At 46.4% G+C, this 18,884-nt stretch overlaps 1 protein-coding gene across 2 annotated transcripts in view; it reads left to right on the top strand.

Moving 5' to 3' along the window:
- The first annotated feature begins 14,278 nt into the window (after positions 1-14,278).
- Positions 14,279-18,884, top strand: part of DYRK1A (dual specificity tyrosine phosphorylation regulated kinase 1A) — a 144,353-nt gene continuing 139,747 nt past the window's right edge. Inside the window, exon 1 of one of the 2 annotated variants that reach the window (XM_077479908.1) lies at positions 14,279-14,701. The gene's annotated coding sequence lies outside the window, so the exon portion shown is untranslated. The remainder of the gene's footprint in view (positions 14,702-18,884) is intronic. The other variant, XM_077479907.1, reaches the window with a different exon arrangement.

Here is an 18,884-nt window from a genome sequence, read left to right as displayed (position 1 = left end):
TTGTTGTGTTCCTGTGTTTTAGCCAGAGTCTCTTGTAGGAGTTTATTGTTGGTCTCGAAGAAATTGAGGTCTTCCTGTACCGCCGGTACTGAACATTCAGGAAGATTACTGGACAGAAAAAGCGGGTGGAAGCCACAATTTGCAAAAAATGGAGACTGTTTGGTGGCAGAATGGATAGAATTGTTATAAGCAAATTCTGCTATTGGTAAGAGCGATGCCCAGTCATCCTGGGAGAAGGAAGAAAAGCAACGCAGATATTGCTCCAGTGTTTGGTTGATTCTCTCGGTCTGGCCGTTGGTCTGAGGGTGATAGGCCGAGGAAAGACGAAGCTCAATTTTCAGGGCCCTACAGAGTGCTTTCCAAAACCTGGACGTGAACTGCACCCCCCTATCTGAAGTAATGTTGGCAGGGATGCCATGAAGCCTCACCACTTCTCTAATAAAAGTCTTAGCCGTCTCTGCGGCCGAAGGGGTCCCCTACATAGGCAAAAAGTGGGCCATTTTAGTGAGTCGGTCTACTACCACAAAGATTGTGGAAAAATCCTCGGAAGGGGGCAACTCCACAATGAAGTCCATGGATATCATCCTCCAAGGTCTATCCGGAATGGGCAGTGGTCTCAGCAGCCCCCAAGCTTTTGATTTGCTACCTTTATTCCGAATACATGTGGAGCATGCCTCCACATATTCCCTGCAGTGCTTCTTCATCTGTGGCCACCAGAAGGTGCGCTGAAGCAAGTCCGTGGTCTTGAGCACCCCAAAGTGGCCGGCCAGCAGGTGGTCGTGGCAGGAGCTGAGGACTGCAACACGTACTTCTTGGGGAACGTAGATCTTGTCCTGATGCCAAAGAAGACCATCTCTAGAAGTTAATGGAATGTCAGGTGGGAGGACCGGATCGCTGGAAGCTTGCTTAATTTGGGTGAGTAGGTCCTCCTGAAGCAGGAGAAAGTTCCCTGAGGAGAGGATAGTATCAGGAGTAGAGAGCTCCACTGGTTCACTGTACATGCGAGAGAGAGCATCGGATTTGACATTCTTAGATCCCGGGCGATACGTAATGTGAAACACGAATCTAGAGAAGAAGAGTGCCCACCTGGCCTGTCTTGGCTTCAACCTCTTGGCCGACTTAAGATATTCTAGATTTTTATGATCAGTATAGACCAGGATCGGGTGGGAAGCGCCCTCGAGAAGGTAGCGCCACTCCTCGAGTGCCGCCTTGATCGCCAGCAGTTCTCGGTCACCGACATCGTAATTACGTTCAGCCTCCGAAAGCTTGCAGGAAAAGAAGGCGACCGGATGTAAGAGTGACTTAGGCCCCTGTCTCTGGGAGAGCACCGCACCGACCGCAACTTTCCGAGGCATCCACCTCCAGGATATAAGGCAGGGTTGAGTCAGGGTGTCTTAGGATTGAGGCCGATACGAACAAATCCTTTAGGGTTTTGAAAGCCTCTTGTGCCCTAGAGGTCCATTGAAACTTTTGACCCTGTTTGGTCAGCTCGGTGATGGGGGAGATGATGGAGGAAAATCCCTTGATGAATTTCCTGTAGAAATTAGCAAATCCTACGAATCGTTGGACCCCTTGCTTGTCAGAGGGAGCGGGCCAGTCTAGGATGGCTGAGATCTTCTGGGGGTCCATCTCTATTCCTTTCACTGAAATAATTAGACCAAGGAATTGAATACTTTGCTGTTCGAAGACACACTTCTCGGGCTTGGCGTACAGGCCATGGAGACGGAGTCGGCCTAGGACATTCTTCACATGTTCCCGGTGCTCGGCTAAGGAGGAAGAAAAGATTAAGATATCATCTAGATACACTATAACAAACAAATCAAGGTAATCTCTGAAGATATCATTTACGAAATGTTGGAATGTAGCAGGAGCATTACATAGTCCGAAGGGCATAACTAAGTATTCAAAGTGCCCGAAACGAGTACGGAAGGCGGTCTTCCATTCGTCGCCTTTACGAATGCGGACAAGGTTGTAGGCACCCCGAAGGTCTAGTTTAGAGAATACTTCGGCCGACCCCAGTCTCTGAAATAGTTCGGGCACTAACGGTAGGGGATAGCGGTTCTTTATTGTGACCTTGTTAAGTGCCCGATAGTCCACACATGGGCGCAGGGAATGGTCTTTTTTCTCCACGAAGAAAATCCCTGCACCTGCCGGGGAGGTGGACGGTCGAATAAAACCCTTCTCCAAGTTCTCGTTCAGGTAGGTTTTCAGGGTTCCCAGTTCGGTTTCGGATAAGGGGAAAATTCTTCCGAAGGGAATCTCTGCCCCCGGGAGCAACTCGATAGGGCAGTCATATGGCCTGTGAGGGGGTAAAGTCTCGGCGCCCTTCTTGCTAAACACATCCAAGAAGTTGTGGTAAACCTTGGGCACAGCCTGTCGGATCTCGGTGTCCGTTTCTAAGCAAAGCAGGGAAGAAAGGTCCGTGTTAACAACTGGGAGACAGTGCTGACGGCAGTAGGCAGACGGGAACTCAATTCCCCCGGTGGACCAATTGATGAGGGGGTTATGGGCCTTCAACCAGGGCATGCCGAGAATAAAGGGAAAAAGTGGAGACTTAATGATGTCCAGACACAGGAGCTCCTGGTGGGTTCCGGCGATGATGGCAAAAAGAGGAGACGTCTCCTGGGTCACTGGTCCAGACTTAAGGGTGGAACCGTCGGCCAAATAAATTGAAAGTCCTTTTACCCTAGGCCGAAGCGGGATGTTGTTTCTTAAGGCAAAGGACAAGTCCATAAAGCCGCTGCAAGCCCCAGAGTCAATAATGGCGTTGGTTTTGATAGTCCTTCCTGAGAGCTGCAAAAGAAGAGGCACAGCCAGATGAGAGGTGTTACTAAGCAAGGCAGAAGAAGAAGCGGGAGGAAGGAGGAGGCACTTACGCAATTTGGCAGGGCAAGTGCGAACATAATGTCCCGGTTCTCCACAGTAGAGACACAGATTGCCGGCTCTTCGACGTTGGCGCTCCTCAGGTGTCAAAGATGGGCGAAGGAGTCCCAGCTGCATGGGCTCTGGAGCATCTGGAGAGGGTGGAACAGGAGCGGAGGGAACCGGAGAGTTGGAACTTGGAACCCGTGGTAACATCCAGACAGGGCGAGAGGTAGAAGAAGAGCGCTCCAGGCGACGTTCTCTTAGGCGCCTATCAATCTGGACAGAGAGGTCAATGAGTGCTTCTAGGGTTTCAGGGATACCCACGCGAGCCAGTTCGTCTTTTAACGATTCAGAGAGGCCCATCCGGAACTGGTAGCGGAGGGCCGAGTTATTCCAGTCTGTGTCGGAGCTCCAGCGTCTGAACTCAGACACGTAATCCTCCACCGGCCTGCGACCCTGTTGGAGTGCATGCAGGGCTGCTTCTGCGGTGGCAGCCAGCTGGGGATCCTCATACAGACGAGACCTCGCTTGGAAGAAGGTATTTAAAGTGTCCAGAGAGGGATCCTTCCGTTCCAAAAGACGATGCGCCCAGGCCTGGGGCTCGTCTGTCAATAGCGAAATGACGAACCCCACTTTAGTCGCCTTGAGGGAGAAAGTCCGGGGCTGTAAAGCGAAGAAAAGCTCGCAGGAGTTGCGAAAGGCCCTGAACTTGTTTCGGTTGCCGGAGAAACGATCTGGAGTGGGGACCCTTGGTTCAGGCAGCATCATCACCACTGAAGGTGGAGCTGGGGGTCCGGGAACAGCAGATGATGAGGCAGATAGGGCCTGGACCTGTTCTTCCAGACGACCGTAGCCTTCCTGCAAGTTCTTCACAGCCTGGGTAAGACCGGCTAGATGGCGGCAGAGCTCGTCCATTGGGGAGGCTCCCTGCGTGGGCTCAGACATGGCTGTCCTGTACTGTCACGTTACCTGGTAGGAGAGCCCAGAAAGCAGGGAGCGGCGCCTCGTAAGCCTCCGGCTCGAGAGCCCCTGGAGGTGGAGACAGGGATTCAAGAGTTCAGAGGGCACAAGTGCCAGGCCGGGTTGCAGCAACGGAGATCCACCACCGACAGGCACAGGAGGTCAGACTGGAACGGGAGGTGGTAGACAGCGGGCACCACAGGAGCAGCTGGTACTGGCAGACAAGCAGGAACAGCAGGAGCAGCTGGTACTGGCAGGCAGGCAGGAACAGCAGGAGCAGCTGGTACTGGCAGGCAGGCAGGAACAGCAGGAGCAGCTGGTAGTGGCGTTCAGGTAGGTGCAGCAGGCGTGGTCAGGAACGAGCCGGGTCGGTGTCTATCGGGCAGCAGAGGTACAAGGCAGAAGGCAGAAGCGTAGTCAGGTAGGCAAAGGGTCGGAGGCAGGCAGCAATCAACAAGGTCAAACAGGCTGGGTTCAGTATCAGGAACAGGCAGGAGCAAGAAGCAGAAGTCACGGGAACGCTGTAGACAGGACAGCACGGGAGAACAGGAGCTGATTCCTTAAATAACCTATTGGGCGCCAAGAACGGTCGCACGGTGAGTTTGCGTGCCCCCGCGGGTAACCGTGCTCCCGTTCGTGACCCCGCGTCCCCGCGTACGCCCGTTCGCCTGGTCACGCGCCCGTGTGCGCTCGCTCATGTCAACGCGCACCCGCGTGCGCCTGTTAGGATCTACACGCACACGCGTGCGTTCGTTCGCGCCAACCTGCGTCTGAGGACGCCTGCGGGTGAGTCTCCTATGTACGATCGGAACAGTAGGTCGATCGTGACATGCCCGCTTTTTTCCAATCTAAGAATCTCAAAGATCTATTCAATTCATAAAGGTAGTAGTTATCCCATACAGGCATAGGTTTTGTATAACCTACCCTTATGCTGAGTAATATTTTGCACTGCTTCCCATACCCTATAAATCAAGTAAAAAGTAGGGAATTTTCTTTTATTATAAAAGTGGTGAGCTACTATTAATTGAACTAAAGGGTATTTTTTTAATTGGGATATTATTATCCTCTGTGTGGGGTCCTGAATGTCCACTATCTCCCAGCCGTGCCAATGTTGTAATTGTGATGCAATAAAGTATAATCTTGTATTAGGTAACGCAATTCCCCCTTATCTATGGCCTATTGTAATGTTTCAAATCTAATTCTAGGTTTTAAACCCTTCCACACAAAATCCCTAAAAAAGAAGTCGATAGTCCTAAATAATCGTAACGTCAAATATATGGTGCAATTATGTAATTCATATAGCATTTGGGGCAGGGCTCAAGTCCTGCAGGAACGCATGGGAACGGAGTTCCTGCACTTTTTCCACAACAGGAACACAGTTCCTGTTAGCAAGCCGTGTCTTGCAAAACTTTGAAGTATGCGAGGTGTGGCAGGTGCTACACCAGCAGCTGCCGACACAGCCCGCAATAGTAAGTGCCGCACACCTGACCATTCAGGCATTGCCAGTAGGGGTCCCCATGACAGCTTTCGCTTCGATCTACCTGTCAATCACAGCTAGCTGACGGGTAGATCAGGTCCCTGCTGCTAAGAGATTGTATTTAGTTAGACCTCTCGTGATACTCCCCTCCCCGCCGGCCACTCCTGATTTTCTGTCTCCTCATCTCCCCCCCCCCCCGTCTCCTGCATACTTGCTCTGTGTGTCCCGCTGAATTCCCCCCTCCTCTATCTTCAGTGCCATATGATGAGAGAACCCAGCAGAGGAGCACAGCTATTCTGCTCACAGGACATGCAGGGAGAGAGGTGAGCTGAGGGAGGAACATCAGTTTGGGGTGGTAAGCTGAGCACAATACCTGGCAAAGTTTAATGCCAGGATGGACGTTTATGTGGAAATATGTGAAGGGTTGGAATAGCAGCGAGTGTGTGTTGGAGCCCTGCAGAGTTTGCAGCCCCCCAAGCTAACATACATCTCCTAAGCAGGAACACATCACTATCTCTCCAAGCATTCTGTCCAGATAATGTGCAGTTCATTTATGACCTTTCCGTTTAACCCTGTGTTATCCAAACTCTGTTCAATGAAAAGTGTAAACTCACCACATAAACACTCTATATACAAAATAAAATTCTCCAATAAAAAGAACATAATGTTCACATTTGCATGGAAGCACAATTGAATGAATGCTGATTATTCAGAGATAACTGTATTTAGCGTATTTATGTTTATTGAGTTTTTTTTTAATGTACTAACAGTTAAGCTTCATAGACACAATACGAAAATTGGATGAGAAATACCACTTTTGAAGCGTTCGTGCATATGAGCGTATCTTTTTTTTTTTTTTCTGGTGGGAGAGTGGATCTTGGGTGGAAGTTCCCACACTTTTTTCTCCAGGACTTGACCCCAAATTTGTGGCATCCATGACATCTTCACCAAATTCACTCTTCCTACCATGGACAATAGGAATTTACTCCATGTTTTGCTCAGTTGTCTAAATTTGACAATAAGAGGGAGTATATTCTTCTCTGTATATTTTGTAATATTTGGTGTAATTATCACTCCCAATTTTTAAAATTATGTAACCAGGGCCATCTGATGAGACTGATGTGGATGCTCCAAACGAGCAGGGTCCAAAAGCAGCATTACGGACTTGTCCCAATTAATACTGAATCCTGAAAAGTATCCATACAAGTCTATTAAGGACATAACTGTGGACAGGGATGGGCCTGTATCCCCCAAAAATACTAGTGTGTCATCCGCATAGAGTGCTGTCTTATCTTCGCCTGTAGATCTATGAAATCCCACATTTGCAGAAGAGTGAATAACCTCAGCCAGTGGTTCAATGGCCAGAGCAAAAAGTGGGGACAGGGGACATATACGCATCCATTCATCTATACCCTTGCACTTGGAGAGTCATATAAAAGTTGTATCCATTTAATAAATCTAGGGCCAAACCCATATCATTTTAAGCAATTCCACAAAAAGACCCACTCTATTCTGTCAAATGCCTTAGCCGCATTGAGTGACAGTATAGCTCTGTTTCCCATGTTGTTTGTTGGGATTTGCAGATTTAAAAATAGACGCTGGATATTATTCACTGTAGATATATTAGGAATAGAGCCCCGACTGATCACAATCAATTAATTTTGAAATGCAGCTTGATAATCTAATCGCCAGTACCATTGCCAGCAGCTTGATGTCTGATGTTAACATATATATTGGACGGTATGAGTCAGGATTACATGGGTCTTTACCAGGTTTCAATAGGACAATAATTACTGCTTCAGTCATAAAGGGGGGTAATGAACCCACCTCCATGGCATAATTAAAGACATCGAAATAAAGAGAACCCCCAGATGGGCGATTTTTTCAACACTACCAACAAACAATAAAAAGTAAGAATTATTTTAATAATGTTGTAGAAAAATACATAGACTATATAGAATATTAAACAAATATTAAAAAAGTCATGAACATTGAAAAATCAAGAGATGCAAATTGATGATACAAAGATCCTATACCAGACACGTTTCGGAGATTAATGTTGTCTGCTTCATCAGGAGTTAACAGGAAATATATAATCTATAGAATTCAAAGACATCTTATTAAATTGCACCTGTAAGTCACCAGCACTTTAGGCCTTTTTTGGCTATGCATTATGGGATAAATATACTAACTTACTGTTGATTATATTGTATTTGAATTTTATAGATTATATATTTCCTGTTAACCCCTGATGAAGGAGACAACATTCATCTCCGAAACACGTTGGGTATAGGATCTCTGTATCATCAATTTGCATATCTTGATTTTTCAATGTTCATTACTTTGTTTAATATTCTATATATTCTATGTATTTTTCTACAACATTATTAAAATTATTATTCTTACTTTTCATTGTCTTTTGGTAGTGCCTAAAAAAAATCCCACCTCCCAGGGGTTCTCTTTCTTTTTATTTTTCATGGGCTGTGGCACACTTTGTAAATCAGAATTTATTTTTCTTTTAATTAAAGACATCAACAATTCAGGTAACAACACATCCCCATATTTTTTATAGATTTCCCCTGGAAGACCATCTGGACCCGGTGCTTTATTATTAGGTAAATTAGATGCTGCATTTCTTAGCTTGTCCAATGTTAATGGGCCCTCCAAAGCCACCCTTTCATCATTTGAAATGCTTGGCAAATCAATAGTATCAAAGAATCTATTCAGGGACTCCTCCGGGTAAGATACCCTACTCTTATATAGTGCCTGGTAAAATTCCCTGAATACCTCCAATATCTCTGGGGTAGTATCAGTCCTCTTATTTGAAGGTGATTGTATTTAAATTATATATGATGCCAGCCGCTGGGCTTTTACAATAGTTGCCAATAAGTGTCTTGTCCCCTCTCTCTCCTTAAAATATGGTTGTTGCAGGAAGAATCTTTTACAGTGCCTTGCGAAAGTATTCGGCCCCCTTGAACTTTTCAACCTTTTGCCACATTTCAGGCTTCAAACATAAAGATATAAAATTTTTATTTTTTGTGAAGAATCACTAACAAGTGGGACATAATTGTGAAGTGGAACGAAATCTATTGGATTTTTGAAACTTTTTTAACTAATAAAAAAATGAAAAGTGGGGTGTGCAAAATTATTCGGCCCCCTTGCGTTAATACTTTGTAGAGCCACCTTTTGCTGCGATTACAGCTGCAAGTCGCTTGGGGTATGTCTCTATTAGTTTTGCACATCGAGAGACTGAAATTCTTGCCCATTCTTCCTTGCAAAACAGCTCGAGCTCAGTGAGGTTGGATGGAGAGCGTTTGTGAATAGCAGTTTTCAGCTCTTTCCACAGATTCTCGACTGGATTCAGGTCTGGACTTTGACTTGGCCCTTCTAACACCTGGATACGTTTATTTGTGAACCATTCCTTTGTAGATTTTGCTGTATGTTTGGGATCATTGTCTTGTTGGAAGATAAATCTCCGTCCCAGTTTCAGGTCTTTTGCAGACTCCAACAGGTTTTCATCCAGAATGGTCCTGTATTTGGCTGCATCCATCTTCCCCTCAATTTTAACCATCTTCCCTGTCCCTGCTGAAGAAAAGCAGGCCCAAACCATGATGCTGCCACCACCATGTTTGACAGTGGGGATGGTGTGTTGAGGGTGATGAGCTGTGTTGCTTTTACGCCAAACTTATCATTTTGCATTGTGGGCAAAAAGTTCGATTTTGGTTTCATCTGACCAGAGCACCTTCTTCCACATGTTTGGTGTGTCTCCCAGGTGGCTTGTGGCAAACTTTAGACAAGACTTTTTATGGATATCTTTGAGAAATGGCTTTCTTCTTGCCACTCTTTCATAAAGGCCAGATTTGTGCAGTGTACGACTGATTGTTGTCCTATGGACAGACTCTCCCACCTCAGCTGTAGTTCTCTGCAGTTCATCCAGAGTGATCATGGGCCTCTTGGCTGCATCTCTGATCAGTCTTCTCCTTGTCTGAGCTGAAAGTTTAGAGGGACGGCCAGGTCTTGGTAGATTTGCAGTGGTCTGATACTCCTTCCATTTCAAAATGATCACTTGCACAATGCTCCTTGGGATGTTTAAAGCCAAAGCCAAATGTTTATCCAAATCCGGCTTTAAACTTCTCCACAACAGTATTACGGACCTGCCTGGTGGGTTCCTTGGTCTTCATGATGCTCTCTGCGCTTTCAACAGAACCCTGAGACTATCACAGAGCAGGTGCATTTATACAGAGACTTGATTACACACAGGTGGATTCTATTTATCACCATCAGTCATTTAGGACAACATTGGATTATTCAGAGATCCTCGCTGAACTTCTGGAGTGAGTTTGCTGCACTGAAAGTAAAGGGGCCGAATAATTTTGCACGCACCACTTTTCAGTTTTTTATTTGCTAAAAAAGTTTAAATTATCCAATAGATTTTGTTCCACTTCACAATTGTGTCCCACTTGTTGGTGATTCTTCACAAAAAATTAAAATTTGATATCTTTATGTTTGAAGCCTGAAATGTGGCAAAAGGTTGAAAGGGGGCCGAATACTTTCGCAAGGCACTGTATTTTCTGCCTTCTTCTTAGCCACTTCTACATAATGTAGTTGGTTATAAAGCTATTCTTTGTTAGTATATTCATTTGGATTAGTTATATATAAATGAATTCGGCCTTCATCATGTTATAGTTACATAGTAGGTGAGGTTGAAAAAAAGACACAAGTCCATCAAGTCCAACCTATGTGTGTGATTATATGTCAGTGTTACATTGTATATCCCTGTATGTTGCGGTCGTTCAGGTACTTATCTAATAGTTTCTTGAAACTATCAATGCCCCCCGCTGAGACTACCACCTGTGGAAGGGAATTCCACATCCTTGCCACTCTTTCAGTAAAGAACCCTCTACGTAATTTAAGGTTAAACTTCGTTATCAGCTAGAGTTTTTTCCCACTGCCTAGATTGTTATTTAATTTTTGATATCTGCGCAATAAGGAGACCTCGGAGATACGCTTTCAATGCATCCCAATATATTAGAAGTCAGACTGAGGTTCTGTTTATATACTGGTAAGTACCGTATATATTGGCATATAACACACACTTTTTTCCCCTTAAAATAGGGGGAAATCATGTGTGGGCATTAAACGCCGATATAGGCTGCCACAGAGGGGAAGGAGGGGACGAACGCCGCTGAAATAAACAGAGCCGGATCTCCTGTGTACTTGGCTCAGTTGACAGTCACGCCCAGTCCCATCCCCTGGAGGGCTCCAAGCATTGACGTCCTGGCATTATGCCCAACATAGGATCCGGGCCAAGGGGCAGGACGGGGCGTGATGCCGAGCCGAGTACACAGGAGATCTGGCTATGTCTATTTTGGCAATGGCAAGGTTGCAGATGGACACTGATCAGGCTGCAATGAGGAGCAAGGCTGAAGATGTGCAATGATGGGCAAGGCTGCAGATGGGCACTGCCACTGATCGGGCTGCAGCGAGGAGCAAGGCTGCAGATAGGCACTGATTAGGCTGCAATGATGGGCAAAGCTGCAGATGGGCACTGATCAGGCTGCAATGATGGGCAATGGCAAAAGCTGCAGATGGACACTGATCAGGCTGCAATGATGAGGCTGCAGCTGGGCACTGATCAGGCTGCAATGATGAGCAATGGGGAGGCTGCAGATGGGCACTGATAAGGCTTCATTAATAGGCAATGGCGAGGCTGCAGATCGGCACTGATAAGGCTGCATTGATGGGCACTGACCCTTATTTTGCTTCAAAATTCTTTATTGAAAATGTAAGTTTTTTTTCCTGAAAATTCTCTCTTAAAATTAAGGTGCCTGTTATACGCCGATAAATACGGTAATTAATTCAGTCATAGTCCCTTCAGATAGAGAAAAACCTTCCATAGAGTACATCCTGGACTATTCCTAAAAGAAAAATCCAGCACTATAGGATTTATGAATAAATGGCTATGGAATGAATCATTTGAGTTTCCATTATTTCTTATGGGCAAATTCGCTTTGATATACAAGTGCTTTGGATTACAAGCGTGCTTATAGAACGATTTATGCTCGCAATCCAAGGTTTTACTGTATATGATATATGTGGACATGTACGAGCCTGGAAATTGTGGAACGTATGATATACTTGGAACCTTATCACTCTGGAAATTTTAGAACTTACAATATACATGGTTAACTATCACTCTTGAAATGTTGGAACTTATGATAAATGTAGATGTCTACAAGTCTGCAAATTTTGGAATCTACATAATAAATTAAACTCTGTCCAAAAATGTGGAAATTTATTAGGATATACTATGTAAATTTTCGTATCTATGATATACGTGGACATCTACCACTCTGGTAATTTTGGAATCTATGATATACATGTACATCTAAACCTCTGTAAAATTTGGAATGTATGACATACATGGACATCTACTACTCCAGAAATTTTGCAATATACTGTATAGACATATTCCTTTCTTAAATGTAGAAATATATGATATATGTGGACTTGTACCACTCTGAATGTTTTGGTATGTATGATATATATGGACACCCATCCCTCTGGACATTTCAGTATTTACAATATAATTTCTGATCTACCACCTAAAAAATTCAGATATAAGTTGATTTGGGAAAACTGGGAATCTATAATATAAGGGGACATCTACCACTCTAAAAATGTGGGAATTAATAATATACCCTGTAAATTGTATGATATATGTTGGGAATCAGGTATTCATGGATATATAACACTGTAGGATTCAAAATGTATGATATATGTTGACATCCACCACTCTGGACATTTGATATATGTAGATGTCTACCACTCTGGAAATGTGATATACGTAGACATCTACCACTCTGGACATTTGATATATGTAGATTTATTTCAGGTACTTATATAGCACCGTCAAGTTACGCAGCGCTTTACATATATATTGTACATTCACATCAGTCTCTGCCCTCAAGGAGCTTACAACCTTAGGTCCCTAACACACATTCATACATACTGGGGCCAATTTAGACAGGATCCGATTAACCTACCTGTATGTCTTTAGAGTGTGGGAGTAAACCGGAGTACCTGGAGGAAACCCACGCAGGCACAGGGAGAACATGCAAACTCCAGGCAGATGATGTTGTGGTCAAGATTCGAGCCAGCAACACTTTTTGCTGCCCTAAATGAAATGTGATATAGGTGGACATCCACCACTCTGGACAATTGATATACGTGGACATCCGCCACTCGGGACATTTTGGAATTCATCATGAAATTAGTCATAGTGAGGACCAGATACAAAAACCTTCAGAAACAGAAAGCATGGAATCCACCACTATGGACATTTGATATATGTAGATGTCTACCACTCTGGAAATGTGATATACGTAGACATCTACCACTCTGGACATTTCATATATGTAGACATCTACCACTCTGGAAATGTGATATACGTAGACATCTACCACTCTGGACATTTGATATATGCAGACATCTACCACTCTGGAAATGTGATATACGTAGACATCTATCACTCTGGACATTTGATATATGTAGATGTCTACCACTCTGGAAACGTATTATTTATTTATTTCAGGTACTTATATAGCACCGTCAAGTTACGCAGCGCTTTACATATATATTGTACATTCACATGAGTCTCTGCCCTCAAGGAGCTTACAACCTAAGGTCCCTAACACACATTCATACATACTGGGGCCAATTTAGACAGGATCCGATTAACCTACCAATATGTCTTTAGAGTGTGGGAGTAAACCGGAGTACCCCAGGAAACACCCCAGAACAGGGAGAACATGCAAACTCCAGGCAGATGGTGTCGTGGTCAAGATTCGAGCCAGCAACCCTTTTTGCTGCCCTAAATGAAATGTGATATAGGTGGACATCCACCACTCTGGACAATTGATATATACGTGGACATCCACCACTCCTGACATTTTGGAATTCATCATGAAATTGGTCATAATGAGGACCAGATACAAAAACCTTCAGAAACAGAAAGCGTGGAATGGTGACATTGTAGACAGACCTTACAGAGTAACAGACGAATCCCTGACGGAACCAACGACACATTTGATAAAAGCTGATCGTGTCCCCTGGACATTCCAGCCGGGATAACACTTGGGTATACCTCCTAACTTTTTGAAATGAGAATGAGGGACACCTATCAGCAAAAGTATGCAGGCATAGGGCACACCCCTTGCCACGCCCCTTAAAGGAGAATTGTACAAAAAAAGTGCTTTTTTTTACCACTACTATTCGTTCATATTAGCTTTTGGAATTTACAAATGCAGCAATTTAGAAATCAGATTAAATTTTTAGCGTGGAAAACACTTTTTGATACATAAAAAGTGCATTTTATATACAACTATATAGATGAGACCAAAATGAGGGACAAATGAGGAGGAATGAGGGACAGAGGGACATTGCTCCAAATCAGGGACCGTTGGGAGCTATGCTTGGGGACACCCACTTATCTCATTTTCCTCCCGACCACGCCACTCCCCTCCGTCCCGCAAACATAATATTTACATTTATTTGTTTGCCAGCTCACACCCCATACGTTTTTTTTTTCTAATTATCCTCACCGCCCCTCCCTCGTTCCCGCGATGCCACTCCCCTCATCACATGACCCTCCCTCTTTCCCTGCCCCAGACCGCAGCACAGCAGCGGCGCCACCTCGCTCCGTGACGTCAGCGCGCATCCGGGGGCTTCGCGATGATTGACAGTCTCCATAGCAATACACTTATTCCGCCGCCATTTTGTTGCCTTTTTTTTTCATTAATTCCCTTCCCGCCCGAATAAACCCTTGTGAGGGAAATACGTGCCGTATGAATAAAGCAGAGTGTGAATAAAATATTTGTGAGGGGAGAAGTGTGGGGGAGGACGGTGGTGATGGTGAGGTGACGGGGTAGAGGAGGAGGAGGAGGAGGGGGTGTTGTTGTCAGTCACGGTGCCGGGCTCCGGTATGAGGCGGAGGATGAGGAGGCGGGGGAGTGAGCGGAGTTGGTAGTGCTGCTGGTGGCGGTTTCCCCGTCCTCCTCCTCCTCATTCTTCCTCCCTCGCTGGCTGGCTGCGCAGCTTTGGAAACGCGCGCCATTTTGTGACTCCCCCTCCCCTCCCCCCTTCTCCCTCCATCCTGCACGGCGGCCGGGACCACAGAGACCGCCAGCAACAGTACAGCCGGGATCTCCGAGATATGACGGCCGGAGCCGGGGAGTGGCGGGGATGAGGAGGATGATCGTGGTGATGAGGAGGAGGAGGATGACGGTGTGAGGAGGAAGAAGCAGACCAGCTTCCATCTATGTGTGACTGTGTGCGGCTCGATGTGACTGGACGGCCGTCTAGCAGCAGTGAGGGGACGAGAGGCGCCGGAGGACACGGGTAAGGTGGAGGACTACTACCTGACAGGAGGACTACAACCCTCAGCATGGCTCTGACAGGGAGCAGGACACTACAACCCCCTGTGTCTGGCAGGAGGAACTACAAACCTCAGCGGGTCCTGACAGGAGGAACTACAACCCTCAGCATCTCCTGACAGGGAGGAACTACAGCACTACCTTCAGTGTGTCATGACAGGAGGAACTACAACCCTCAGCATGTCATGACAGGGAGGAACTACTACCCTCAGTCCTAACAGGGAAGTGACAGGAGGAACTACAACCCTCAGCATGTCATGACAAGGAGGAACTACAACCCTCAGCATGTCATGACAAGGAGGAACTACTACTCTCCGTCACGACAGGGAAATGACAGGAGGAACTACAATCCCCAGCATGTCTTGACAGGAGGAACTACATTCCTCAGTATGTCCTAATTGGGAGGAGAAGTGACTGGAGGGACTACAACCCTTAGCATGTCCTGACAGGAACTACTACCCTCAGTATGCCCTAATAGTGAGGAGAAGTGACTGGAGGGACTACAACCCTTGCAAAACCTAATAGTGAGAAGAAGAGACTTAATGGACTACAACCCTCAGTATGTCCTGACAAGAGATGACAGGAGGGACTGCAACCCTCAGCATGTCTTGACAGGGAGAAACTACAGTTCTCGGTCTGTCATGACGGGGGGCAGAGGTGATAGGAGGGACTACAACCCCCAGCATGCCCTAATAGGCAGCAGAAGTGACAGGAGGAATGACGACCCTCAGCATGTCCTTATGGGGAGCAGAGGTGATTGGAGGGATGACAACCCTCAGCATGTCCTGATCGGAGGAACTTCAATCCTCAGCATGTCCCGACAGGGAGCAGAGGTGACATGTGGAACTACAACCCTTAGCATGTCCTGATAGGTAGCAGAGGTGATAGGAGGGACTACAATCCTCGGCATGCTCAGACAGGAGGCACTCAAGTTGTCAGCATGTCCTAACATGAGAGATGACATGAGGAACTACAACCCTCAGCGTGTCCTGATAGTGAGCAGAGGTGATGGGAAGAATTCTACAACCCTCAAACTCTTAGTTTGCTCTGATATGATAGATGACGGGGGGACTACAACCCTCAGTGTGTCCTGATAGAAACAGCTTGCCAGGAGCAGCTGCTGGTGCCAACGTGGCTTAACAGGTAGAGGTGGTTAGCCAGCAGCGTGGGTGGTGGTTGGTAGCTGTGTGTGCTTGGCCCCGAGGAACTAAAAGTGCCAGCATGGCTAGGCAGGGCAGAGAAGTGTCTGTTTTTAGAGAAGGGGGCAGCTGGTGGTGGACTACAAGTTTAAGCATGGCTTGTCAGTGATCATGGTAGGTGACGGGAACTAAAAATCTCAGCTTTGCTTGGTAGTGATGTGAATGGTGGTGGTAGACATCTAAGGAACTATACAAGACCTGGCATTGGTGACAGGGTAGCAAAGTGCTTTCCCAAGCAGCAGACTCTTGAGGAACTAGAAGTCTGTGTGGCTTGGCAGTAGTTGGTGGGGGTAGTGGTGTGGTGTCCCAAGCAGCGACGATAGTAGACTGAGGAACTATGAATCTCAGCGTGGCCTGGCAGTTGTAGTAGAGGGTAGTGATGTGATGTCCCAAGCAGCGGTGATGGTACGCTTTTAAGGAACTATTCACGTCTTGGCACTGGTGACGGGGCAGCGATGTGCTGTCTAGGGGTAACGACATGGTATCCCAAGTAGCAGTAGTAAACCCCTGAGGTACTACAAGTCTCAGAATGGTTTAGCGGTGGTGGCTGGGGGTAGTTATGCGCCCTCCCAAGCAGCGATGATGATAGACTTCTAAGGAACTATGCATGTCTTGGCACTGGTGATGGGGCAACGATGTAAGCCAGTAGTGATTGTAGACAAGTCTTGGCAGTGGGCGCTATGGGGTGATTATGTGGTCCCAGTTAACGATACTGGTAAACTACAAGTCTTAACATGGCTTGGCTCTGGTGGCAGGGGGTAACAATGTGGTGTCCCAAGCAGCAATGATTGCAGACTCCTAAATAACAATAAAGTCTTGGCATTGGTTTCAGGGGGTAATGACATGGTGTCCCAAGCAGCAATAGTAGACTGCTGAGCAACTACAAGTCTCAGCATGGTTTGACAATGGTGGATGGGGGGTAACCACGCCAAGCATCAGTGATGGTAAACTCCTTGGATACAGCAAGTGTTGATGGTGGGGGGTAACGATGTGATGTCCCAAGCAGCGATGATGGTTGTAGACCTCTATGGAGCTATACAAGTCTTGCATCGGTAGTGGAGGTTAGCGATACGATGGTAGGCTCCTCGGATACGGCAAGCCTTGGCACTGGTAGTAGGGGGTAACGTTGTGATGTCCCAAGCAGCGATGATGGTAGACTCCTATAAAGCTATGCAAGTCTTGGCAGTAGGGGCTAACGATGTGATGTATAGGGGCAAGGGACGTGATGTCCCAAGTAGCAGTGTTTGTATACTAAAGGAATAAATGTCTTGGTATTGGTGGCTGGGGGTAATGTGATGGTATACTCCTGTAGAACTATACAAGTCTTGGCACCGTTCGTAGGGGTAGCGATGCGATATCCCAAGCAACAGTGATTGTATACTCCTAAAGAAATACAAGTCTTGGTATTGGTGGCTGGGGGTAATGATGTGATGGTATACTCCTGTAGAACTATATCTTGGCACTGTTAGTAGGGGCTAACGATGTGATGTTCCAAGCAGCGGTGGTTGTAGACCTTAAGAAATGCAAGTCTTGGCATTGGTGGCTGAGGGTTCCGATGTGATGATAGACTCCTATAGGACTGTACAAGTCTTGGCAACGTTAGTAGAGGGGAGGGATGTGATGACCCAAGCAGTGGTGGTTGTAGACTCCGAAAGAAATACAAGTCTTGGCATTGGTGGCACCGATGTGTTTGTAGACTCCTATAGGACTATGCAAGTTTTGGCACCGTTGGTAGGGGGTAACGATGTGATGTATAGGGGCAAGGGTTGTGATTTCCTAAGCAGCAGTGGTGGTAGACTTCCAAAGAAATGTAAGTCGTAGCAATTTGGTGTATAAGGGGTAACTATGTGGCCTCCCAAGACTCTGAAGTCTTGGTGTGGTTAGACAGGGCAGAGAAGCCCCAGTGTTTTATAATGGGGGGGGGGGGGGGAGGAGGAGGCAGCGAGCTGCAAAGGGGCTACAAGTGCCAGCCTAGGTAGGCAGCTGTCCCTGACAAACTGCAAGAAGCACTTTAGTTTTTGTGGGAAAAGGGGTGATGAACTGCACCAAGGGACTACAGGTGTCAGGGGAAGAATATTTGCATATTTTGAGAAGGAGGTGACAGCGGTGGAAGTATCTTCTGTGTTTTGGTCAAGGAGTTCCAAGCATGAACCATCATTCTGAGCATGACAGATTGTAGCCAGCAAGGTCTGAGATGAGTGGTAAGGGATTATCTCAGGAACTAGAAGCTGCATTGTGGTTATGCAGGAAGAACGGGGTTGACTGTGCTAAGGAGCTACTATGGTTGACGGGCGACGAAAGGGGTCTGATGAGGCGGGCTACTGGTGAAGGAACTGCAAGTGACAACGTGGGTTTGCGGTGTGGTATCAACATCTTTCTTGTGGGGGGGGGATTGACAGACTCTCCAGAGGAACCTGAATGGCAGCATGGTTTGATGGCTTGAGAGGTCTCTGAGGAGACGGGCAGCTGCTGAGGGAACTACAGATACTAGCATGTCTGGACTGGCAAATCGTAAATCTCAAATTTGGAACTACTTGGGTCTGTGATTTGCCAAAGGAAATGTAGGTTCCCTTTTGAGAAACTAGTCATTGGGATGGTTTAACATGGGCTATGGATCTCAAGGGTATAAATGAAGGAACTACGAACCCAAGTATGATAGGAAAAGGTAACGGATCTCCTGTACAGTGTAGCTTGATGGTACATCTTTGAAACCACATATGCTAGCATGATATGACAGGGTGGAATTGATGGGTTCCCTTTGGTCAACTGAAGGAGGTGGCCATGGCTTTGGAACTACATGTGCCAGCATGACTTGACAAGGAAGGAGATGTTGAATTCCCTCTGGCTAGGTTGAGGAGGTGGACTGGTAACTGCTATGGAACCACAAGTGCCGGCATGACTTGACACAGAGGGGATGATGATCTCCTTCTGGTTAGTTTGAGGAGGTTA

This window comes from Lithobates pipiens, unplaced genomic scaffold, assembly GCF_037356315.1.
Source record: "Lithobates pipiens isolate NorthernLeopardFrog02 unplaced genomic scaffold, aLitPip1_a1.2 Scaffold_16, whole genome shotgun sequence".
In the NCBI taxonomy this organism is placed as follows: domain Eukaryota; kingdom Metazoa; phylum Chordata; class Amphibia; order Anura; family Ranidae; genus Lithobates; species Lithobates pipiens.
Note: the sequence above shows the minus strand (reverse complement) of the source record. Positions and strands in the feature narration are given on the sequence as shown.